Raw genomic sequence first — 10,588 nt, forward strand, 5'->3', positions numbered from 1 at the left:
GGAGAATGTGCTGTCCAGGGCAGCAGTCGAACATTTTCTGTATCCAGAAAGGCCTGCACAGGACCTGCAACATGCGGTCGTGCATTATCCTGCTGAAATGTAGGGTTTCGCAGGGATCGAATGAAGGGTAGAGCCACGGGTCGTAACACATCTGAAATGTAACGTCCAATGTTCAAAGTGCTGTAAATGCGAACAAGAGGTAACCGAGACGTGTAACCAATGGCACCCCATACCATCACACCGGGTGATACGGCAGTATAGCGATGACGAATACACGCTTTCAATGTGCGTTCACCGCTATGTCGCCAAACATGGATGCTACCATCATGATGCTGTAAACAGAACCTGGATTCATCCGAAAAAATGACGTTTTGCCAATTCCTGCACCCAGGTTCGTCGTTGAGTACACCATCGCAGGCGCTCCTGTCTGTGATGCAGCGTCAAGGGTAACCGCAGCCATGGTCTCCGAGCTGACTGTACATGCTGCTGCAAACGTCGTCGAACTGTTCGTGCAGATGGTTGTTGTCTTGCAAACGTCCCCATCTGTTGACTCAAGGATCGAGACGTGGCTGCACGATCCGTTACAGCCATGCGGATAAGATGCCTGTCATCTTGATTGCTAGTGATACGAGGCCGTTGGGATCCAGCACGGCGTTCCGTTATGATCCTCCTGAACCCACCGATTCCATATTCTGCTAACAGTCACTGGATGGTTCAAATGGTTCAAATGGCTCTGAGCACTATGGGACTTAACATCTATGGTCATCAGTCCCCTAGAACTTAGAACTACTTAAACCTAACTAACCTAAGGACATCACACAACACCCAGTCATCACGAGGCAGAGAAAATCCCTGACCCCGCCAGGAATCGAACCCGGGAACCCGGGCGTAGGAAGCGAGAACGCTACCACAGTCACTGGATCTCAACCAATGCGAGCAGCAATGTCGCGATACGATAAACCGCAATCGCGATAGGCTACAATCCGACCTTTATCAAAGTCGGAAACGTGATGGTACGCATTTCTTCTCCTTACACGAGGCATCACAACAACGTTTCACCAGGCAACGCCGGTCAACTGCTGTTTGTGTATGAGAAATCGGTTGGAAACTTTCCTCATTTCAGCACGTTGTAGATGTCGCCACCGGCGCCAACCTTGTCTGAATGCTCTGAAAAGCTAATCATTTGAATATCACAGCATCTTGTTCCTGTCGGTTAAATTTCGCGTCATCTTCGTGGTGTAGCAATTTTAATGGCCAATAGTGTAGTTTCATAAGACTTTCCATCCCGCATTCCACCCTCTTAGGTCCTGAATTTCCAGCAGTGATGAAACAAGCCGTTTTATTTCTGACCTAGTTTTAGCATCAAAATTGCATTCATAAGCGACATATATTCAAAAAACCTTTCATCTCTTATTTCACCTCTATTTAGGACTGAAATTTGCCTGCCGGAGTGGCCGGTTGGTTCTAGGCGCTAGAGTCTCGAGCCGCGCCACCTCTACGGTCGCAGATTCGAATCGTGCCTCGGGCATGGATGTTTGTGATGTCCTTAGGTTAGTTAGGTTTAAGTAGTTGTAAGTTCTAGGGGACTGATGACCTCAGAAGTCAAGTTCCATAGTGCTCCGAGCCATTTGAATCATTTGAATGAAATTTCGAGAAATCCTTTCTTAAGCGATGCCTACAGTATAAGATCAACGCCCTTTATGTTTTAATGTAACGAAATATTCTCATAAAAATTCTCATTTCCTATATCATCCCCTCAGGGGTTGAATTTCCAGAAACGCTGAAACATGTAATTTTTTTTTTTTTTTAATACTGACCGAGAAACCAAATACCAATTTTTGTAGTTCTGACTTCAAAGTTGCATTAATAGCGACATATTTTTTAAAAAATGTTTCATCCCCTATTTCATCCTATAGAGGTTGAATTTCGAAAAATCCCTTCCTGAACAATGGCTGTAGTGTAAGATCAACATCCTCTCGAAATATCCAGTTTCTGTCTCGTTAGTGGTTTGAGTTGAGTGATGTGTCAATAAGGCAGTAAAAACATTTCCTTTTATATATAAAAACTAAATTAAACTCCCTCCGAACAGGCCTTGGAAGGCCCAACGGTACCAAGCGGCCGCCGTGTCGTCCTCAGCCTTGAGGCATCACTGGATGCGGATATGGAGGGGCATGTGGTCAGCACACCGCTCTCCCGGCCGTATGTTAGTTTACGAGACCGGAGCCGCTACTTCTCAATCAAGTAGCTCCTCAGTTTGCCTCACAAGGGCTGGGTGCACCCCACTTGCCAACAGCGCTCGCAGACCGGATGGTCACCCATCCAAGTGCTAGCCCAGCCCGACAGCGCTTAACTTCGGTGATCTGACGGGAACCGGTGTTACCACTGCGGCAAGGTCGTTGGCTCCTTTTACACAGAGAGATAAAAATAGAATGAAAACTAGTTTGACTAATCTGCTCAGGGGCGAAAAAGTACAAATACACAAAAACGTGAAAAATTTCATTTTATGACATATTGTAAGCCTCTTAACAGTAGTGGTCAGAAGGTCTGACTGAAACCCGGCTTCGATTCTGGATAATGACAGGGATATTTTGTTGGTGAACGAACTGGAATGGGCTGCACTGAGCCTCGTGAGCCCAGCTGAGGTGCTACTTGAGTGACAAGTAGCGGCCGCAGGGACTGATAAACTAACTGCGGCCGGGAGACCGGTGTGCTGGTCCCGTGCCCCTCCACACCGCGAAGAATGAAGTCATATGGCGGACGATGACACGGCGGCCGGTCGGTGCTCATGATCTCGACAGTGCGAGTAAACAGAGTCATAGATCTTTTACCTTTAGCTAACTTAACACAATTTAATACACTAACACAAAAGTCGCCGTATCATGTAGGAATTATCCGAATGGGATGGAAAGCTGTACATGTGATGTTCGTACATCTACAGACAAACAAACGATTACAATTTCAGAACCAATTGAATGATTTATTCGAGAGAAAGGGCTTCAAAAATTGAGCACGTCAACAACTCGTTGGTCCACCTCTGCACTTATGCAAGCAATTATTCGACTTGGCATTCGTTGATAGAGTTGTTGTATGTCCTCCAAGAGTGTGACCAAGTGGCGAGTTAGTTCGTCAAAGTCCCGAGCTGGTTGGAGGACCCTGCTCGCAATGCTCCAAACGTTCTCAGTTGGCGAGACATTCGGAGGGCTTGCTGGCCAAGATAGGGCCTGGGAAGCACGAAGACAAGCAGTAGGAACTCTAGACGTGTGAGGGCGGGCATTATCTTGCTGAAACGTAAGCCCAGGTTGGCTTGCCCTGACGGGCAACAAAACGGGTGTAGAATATCATCGGCGTACCAATGTATTGTAAGGGTGTCGCTGATGACAAGCAAAGAGATCCTGCTATGAAATGAAATAGGACCTTAGCCTCAGACCATCACTGCAGGCTGTCGGGTTGTATGGTAGGCAAATTTCAGGTTAGTACCCCACCGCTATCCGGGGCGTCTCCAGATGGGTCACTGGTCACTGGAGCTCAGTTCGAAGCGGTACTCATCGCTGAAGAGAATGCTGCCCCAGTCAGTGAGGTTTCAGGCCGGCTTGCTGGTCCACAGAGGTAGTAGGGGCAAGGGCGCCGCGAGCTCAGCTCCTTTTCTGTAAGACGCCTGTTAACGGTCCTTGTGGTTACTAAAGTACCATTTCCACGTCGGATGATAATAATGAATACAGGGCTCTGAGTGCCTCTCTTACTCGGTCCTCGCGTTCTGTCTCCTCTCTTCTCGACCGCTTCAAATGGTTGAAATGGTTCTGAGCACTATGGGACTTGACATCTGAGGTCATCAGTCCCCTAGAACTTAAAACCTAACTAACCTAACGACATCACACATATCCTTGCACGAGGCAGGATTCGAACCAGCAACCGTAGCGGTCGCGCGGTTCCAGACTGTAGTGCCTAGAACCGCTTGGCCACCTCGGCCGGCAAAGCAGGTTAGGTGTATTCAGAATTGCAGTACAACATATTATTCCCCACTCTTTTCGCTACAAAACCCCATTTTCAACACAGTCTCCGACAATGCGACGACCTTACGTCACCTTACTTGGAAGGCCCGTATGCCCGCATGGTACCACTCCACTGGTCGTCTTACTGCATCAGTAATCTCTCAGCCATTCACATACTGATTCCCGCGTAGGGCGCCCTTCATTGGGCCAAACAGTTGGAAATCTGAAGGTGCGGGATGTGGGATGCAGGGAGGTTTTGTGAGCTCATTTCTGATGCGCAGAACTGTGTGTGGCCTTGAGTTCTCATGGAGAAGGAGAAGTTCGTCTGCATTTCTGTGGTGACGAACATGCGAAAGTCGTTTCTTCAATTTCCTGAGGGTACCACAGTACACTTCAAAATTGATCGTTGTGACATGAGGGTGGACTTCAAAGAGAATATCTCTTTCAGAAACCCAGAAGGCTATCGCCATGACTGTACCAGCTGAGGATGCAGCTTTGAACATTTTCTTTGGAGGGGCGGTTGTTTGGCGCCACTCCATGTATTGCCGTTGCGTTCACCGTTCGAAGTGATGGATCCCTGTTTCAACGCCTGTGGCGGTATTCGATGAAAAATTCTCACGATCAGCTCCATAACGCTCAAGCAATCCCGTACAGATGGTCCTGCGTTGCTCTTTATTGTCACTGCTAGGCTGCGAGGAACCGAGCGGGAGACACCCCTCTGAGTACCCTAAATGGTGGAGGAGTGTGTCAGCACTACCAAAAGAGACGTCAACTTGTGAAGCGAAGTGTTTGAGTGTACTTCGTCAGTCACATCGAATGACAGTCTTCGCATGTGCCAGCACTGCAGTAGTCTCAGCCATGTGCCTCTGACCGGCACGCGGAAGATCGGACAGGTTTGCGCGACCTTGTTCCAATGATGACAGACACCTCGCTCAACGACTCACCGCGCTTTTGTTCTCTGCCAAGTCTCTGTAGGCGTTCTGGCAGCGCCTATGAATATCTGCGATGCTCTGGTTTTCTGCCACAAAAAACTCAATGACACGTGTCTGTTTGGAATGCACCTCCGTTACATACGCCATTTTGAGGGCTTCCTAAAGCACCGGCACCTATCGGAACTTACTGTTGTTGCTAAAGTGGGAATATTCCACGATGTCGTACAACATTCCGCATTTCTTCTACCAAAATCGGCCGAGAAAAAGATCTGTTGCATTACTTATTGAACGCCCCACGCAAAAGGGAAATTTACCACCCGCTCAATACTCACTGATAAGAACACTGCATTAACAAACGCATTGCTCCGTAAACAATGACGAACACAGTGAAACTGAGCGTATGGTCTGAAGTGGGGAAGGAAGTAGAGACCTGTCTCAGAAAAATACGCCACTGTTTTTTCCTGCGTCAACTTAAGCAATACGGAAATAAACCGACGTTTCGGCCGAGTTGAGCTGCTCTCCTCATGGCCCCAGAGGGGGGAGGGGGGGGGGGCTGGCAGCAGCACAATACTCCGCTCTTCAGCCTACAGAATCGTTAAAAAACAGAATCAGGAGATATGAAAAACAAACAAAAACAGCGATAAAACGGTGACTGTTAAAAATTGAAACATGGAGAAAAAGATACGAAGAAAATATAAAAACAAAACAGTCGGCGATTATGATTAAAACACATAGTAAATAGACAGGCACAATTAATAAAACACAGCGACAGTCTGGTTTCTGTTCACACGAGACAAAAAAAAAAAAAAACTAGCGACAGTATGATGGCTGTTCGCAACACAGGGGATGTACAACACTGAATACTCACTTAAAAACATCACTATACAGGCGACATGGCGGCAGATGGGTGGGAGGGGGGGGGGTGACCTGGACGATGAGGAGGAAAAACGGGGAGGAGGATAGGAAAAAAGGGGGGAGCCGACGGAGGGAGGGGACATAGAAAGAAGGGGGAACTGGGTGGATGCGAGAAGGAACGGGAAAGGCAGTGGAGGGGAGAGCAGAAAGGACTTGGGGGAGAGAAGGAATGCAGAGAGAGGGTAGGTGGGGAAAAAACGGGGTGAGGATGTCTGGGAGAAGGACAGAGGAAGGGAGGGGGAGGTGAGGATCAGAGTTGATTGGAAGGATAAATGGAGGGAGAGACATCATCATCTGGGAGATGAAGGGTGTAGAGGTGGAGGGTAGGAGGGACACGATGATGGCACGGCAGACGGTGGGGGTTGGAGAGGAGAGGAGGAACCAGGGGATGAGGGGGATCAAGGCAGCGGGTGGTGTAGGGGACGCGGATATGTTCGAGGAGAAGGAGCAGATGGGGGAAAGGAATAAGGTCGTAAAAGGATCCACATGGGAGCATATAGGGAAGGCGAGGCAGAGTGTATGGCGTTTGAGGACCAGGAGGGACATAGAATTTGGGGGAGGGGGAGGGGGCAGATATCCAGGCAGGACTGGCATAACAGAGGATGGAACGGATTAAGGATTTGTAGGTGTGCAGGATGTCCAGCCAGAGAGGCGTTTGAGGAGGCGATTGTGGGCTTTGAATCGAATTGAGTGGAGGGATCCAGGTGAGGTGACAGTCAATGGTGAGGCCAAGGTAGGTGAGGGTGGGGGAGAGGCGGACAGGGAGCTGGAAGGAGCGGGTGGTACGACCTACAATGATTGCCTGGGTCTTGATTGATTTCCAGGAGCCACGGGTTACACCATGTGGAAAAAAGGTCAAGATGATACTGGAGAAGGCGTTGAGACCGTTGAAGAGTAGGAGTGAGGGCAAGGAAGGCGGTGTCATCGGCATACTGCAGGAGATGTACTGGAACGGGGGAGGGGGGGAGGGGTTGGGTCATATCTGATGTGTACAGGAGGTAGAGGAGAGGGGAGAGCACAGAGCCCTGGAGCACACCCGCGGCAACTCGGCCGGAACTTCGGGCTATTTCAGTATTTTAAGTTTTTGTTATTTGACGCGAGAGTACAAACTGAAGGATTTTAATGAGCTGATAGTCGCAATGGAAGGCTGCGTATATAAAACAGCTGTCTGTTTAATTAAGTTGACGCAAAATTTTAAAAAATTATACTGTTGGTTTCAGGGAGTGATAGATATCCCCCAGTAGGTTCTCGAACTGCTTCCTTTTCTTATCTGACCAAAAGTATCCGAACACGTACATGTAATGTGGAATTGACCACTAGATATCACGAGAGGAGCACCCACCAATAAGAAAGGAGGCGGGGAGTATTGTTTTGTCAGCAGAGGAGCATTAGCAACAGAATGGGCCGGCCATTTAACGTAGACTCATTAGATTCACCTGAGTAACAATGCGACATTTCAACCCCTCTAAAGCTGCGTAGGTCGACAGCTGGTGAAGCGAGTGTGAAGTGGAAGCACAAAAGAACAACAGCTAGACGAAGTTTGAGAAGACCTCATGTACTGACGGATCGTCGTGCGTTGTGGTGGACTCACAGAAAGCAATCGCTCATGGGTTCCATAGTCCTATCAGCAGTTCAGCTAGCACAGTAGGGCTTAGGGAGTTAAAAGGAATGGGGAACAACGGTCGAGCAGCCGCTCAAAATATCTCTGAAGCCAATGCTTAGCGACGCCTGTGATGGTGTAAAGAGTGACGACACTGAACAGTGGATGATTGAAAACGAGTTATTAGGACTTATGAAGAACGCTTTACCTGTGGCAATCCGACGGAATGCTTTGGGTTCGGCAAATGCCTGCAGATCGTTAGCTGCCATCATGTCTAGAGCCAGTAGTGAAACGCGGCGGATATGGTGTTACGGTATGGGCGTGTTTCTCGTGGTTAGGGTGCGGTCCCCTGATCGCTCTTAAGGAAAAGCTAAATGCAGATTAGAACATATCTTACAGCATTTTCTATCGCATTTAATAGAAGAGACAGTTATTGTGTCAGCATGCCAATGCAGCCAGTCATAAAGCAGCATCTGTGAGGCAGTGGTTTCTGGAAGATAACATTTCTGAAATGGGCTTGCCTGTCCAGAATCCTGACGTGAACACAGCGTAACACCTTTTAGATGAGTTAAAAGGCTGACTTCCCTCCAGAGCTCTGCGTTCATCATCGCAACGCTCTCTGGTTTTGGTTCTTCAATAAGAATCGGCTGTCATTCTTGCACAGACATTCAGATACCTTACTGTAAGTGCCCCAGCAGATTTTAAGCCTACATAAACGCGAAAGGAGAACACAGCCCATATCAATGTCGACTAGGTTCACGGATACTTTAACTCAGATAGTATACATTAAAATCGTTGATATTGAGCTTACTAACTTCTTTCTCTCCCTATTCATTTCTGACCTGTATTATACAGACCTTAAGCTATACAAATGGGACATAAAATGATTTTGATACGAAACAAGACTTACCTCTCTTTTTAGGGTTCCGTACGTCAGTCAGTAAAACCGTAACCGTTACAGGATCAGTCTGTCTACCGCCAGTCAAAAACCCTTTTTCTCATAAATGAGTAGACGCATCACGTTGAAATTAGTGCCGCATACTAATGCCTGCTGTTCCTTGGCAGTGTAAAAAATTGAAGCTTCTAAGTTAATGCAGTAAAAAGATAGATCATTTACGTCACATATTTTGATACTCACAAACCCGTTACTAAAACATACTTCTTGTTGACCTAGAATAATGAAATTGGGCAGAAAGCAATGTTACACGGAAAAAACAGGGAGCTGCTAATTTGTAATTACACCACAAAAATTATTTTTTTATCATTGCAATCCCATATAAAATTAAAATATTTTCGAAAGTCCTGGTATTCTAGCGACCATATCTTGCCAGTGTCAGTGCCGATAATGGACAAAAACTGTCGAAATTTACAATTCTCTGGGTCAGTGCACTAGCTACACTCACGTCACAAAAGTAAAAAATTTGTGTCGGACTTCCTTTTACTCGACGTAGTGCAGAAACTCGACGTGTCGTGGACTCAACAAGTCGTTGGAAGTCCCCTAAAGAAACATTGAGCCATGCGGCCCCTGTACCCGTCCTTAACTGAGAAACTGTTGCCGCTGCAGGATTTTGTGCACGAACTGACCTCCCCATTATGTTTCGTCAATGTTCCATGGGCGATCTACCTTGCCAAAACAGTTGCTCGAATAGCCCAGAATGTTCCTGAAAGCAATGGCGAACTATTGTGGTCTCGTCACGTGGCGCATTATCATCCATAAAAATGCCATCTTTGTCTGGTAACATGATGTCTACGAATGGATTTTGGATTGTTTGGGGAAGGAGACCAGACAGCGAGGTCATCGGTCTCATCGGATAAGGGAAGGAGGGGGAAGGAAGTCGGCCGTGCCCTTTCAGAGGAACCATTCCGGCATTTGCCTGGAGTGATTTAGGGAAATCACGGAAAACCTAAATCAGGAAGGCCGGACGCGGGATTGAACCGTCGTCCTCCCGAATGCGAGTCCTGTGTCTAACCACTGATGACTACGAATGTCTTCAAGTAGCCGAACGTAACCATTTCCAGTCAATGATCGGTTCGGGTGGGCCAGAGGACCCAGTTCATTCCACGTAAACACAGCCCACACCATTATGGAGCCATACAAGCTTGCACAGTGCCTTGTTTGCAACTTGACTCCATGACTCCACACTCGATACTTACCATCAGCTCTTACCAGCTGAAATCGGGATTCATCTGGCTATACCACTTTTCTCCAGTCGTATAACATCCATCCGACATGGTCGATAAACCAGGAGAGGCGTTTCAGGCGATGTCGTGCTTTTAGCAAAGGCATTCGTGTCGGTCGTCTGCTGCCAAAGCCCATTAAAGACAAATTTCGTCGCTCTGTCCTAATAGATACGTTGATCGTAGGTCCACATTGATTTCTGTGGTTATTTCACGCAGTGTTATTTGTCTGTTACCACTTGCAACTCTACGCAAACGTCGCAATTGTCCGTCGTTAAGTGAAGGTCGTCGGCCACTGCGTTGTCCGTGGCGAGAGGAAATGCCTCAGATTTGGTGTTCTCGGCACACTCTTGACACTGTGGGCCTCGGAATACTGAAATCCCTAGCGATTTCCGAAATGGAGTGTTCCATGTCTCTAGCTCCAACTACCATTCTGTGTTCAGAGTCTGTTAATTGCCGTCGTGCGGCCATAATCACGTCGGAAACTTTTTCGCATTAATCGAGTGAGTTCGAAGGACTGTTTCGGCAATGCATTGCCCTTCTATACCTGGCCTACGCGATGCTATCGCATATCGCTATTCCATGACTTTTGTCACCTCCGTGTATATAAATAATTAAGTCTGTACCGAACCCTCAGAGTGTGAATCCTACCCGCACATGGCCAATTTTTCCTTATGATCTGCAGTTGTTTGAATATTATAATATGGTAAGGAAAGTACAAAAGATATTACCTCATTTACTGTAGAATGAATCAGTGGCGAACAGTAAACACCCACAGATCAACTTAGCAATTTATTTGCACAACTATGGTGAAAATAATATTAAATAAATGCATTGATTGCAAATGTGGAATTCCTGTGGGGAATTATGGCGACATTATGAGATTTCGACGAAGAGCCTGTAATCTAAATGTAGGATGATTCGTTAGATTGTAAGAGCGTGAAACTGGATTGTTCGCACACCCCGAGTTACAA

General features: G+C 47.2%; 1 pseudogene; it reads right to left on the reverse strand.

Moving 5' to 3' along the window:
- Positions 1 to 2,284: 2,284 nt before the first annotated feature.
- On the reverse strand, positions 2,285 to 2,401 carry LOC124712627 (annotated as a pseudogene).
- Positions 2,402 to 10,588: the final 8,187 nt, after the last annotated feature.

The sequence above is a fragment of the Schistocerca piceifrons genome, chromosome 8 (assembly GCF_021461385.2).
Source record: "Schistocerca piceifrons isolate TAMUIC-IGC-003096 chromosome 8, iqSchPice1.1, whole genome shotgun sequence".
Classification (NCBI taxonomy): domain Eukaryota; kingdom Metazoa; phylum Arthropoda; class Insecta; order Orthoptera; family Acrididae; genus Schistocerca; species Schistocerca piceifrons.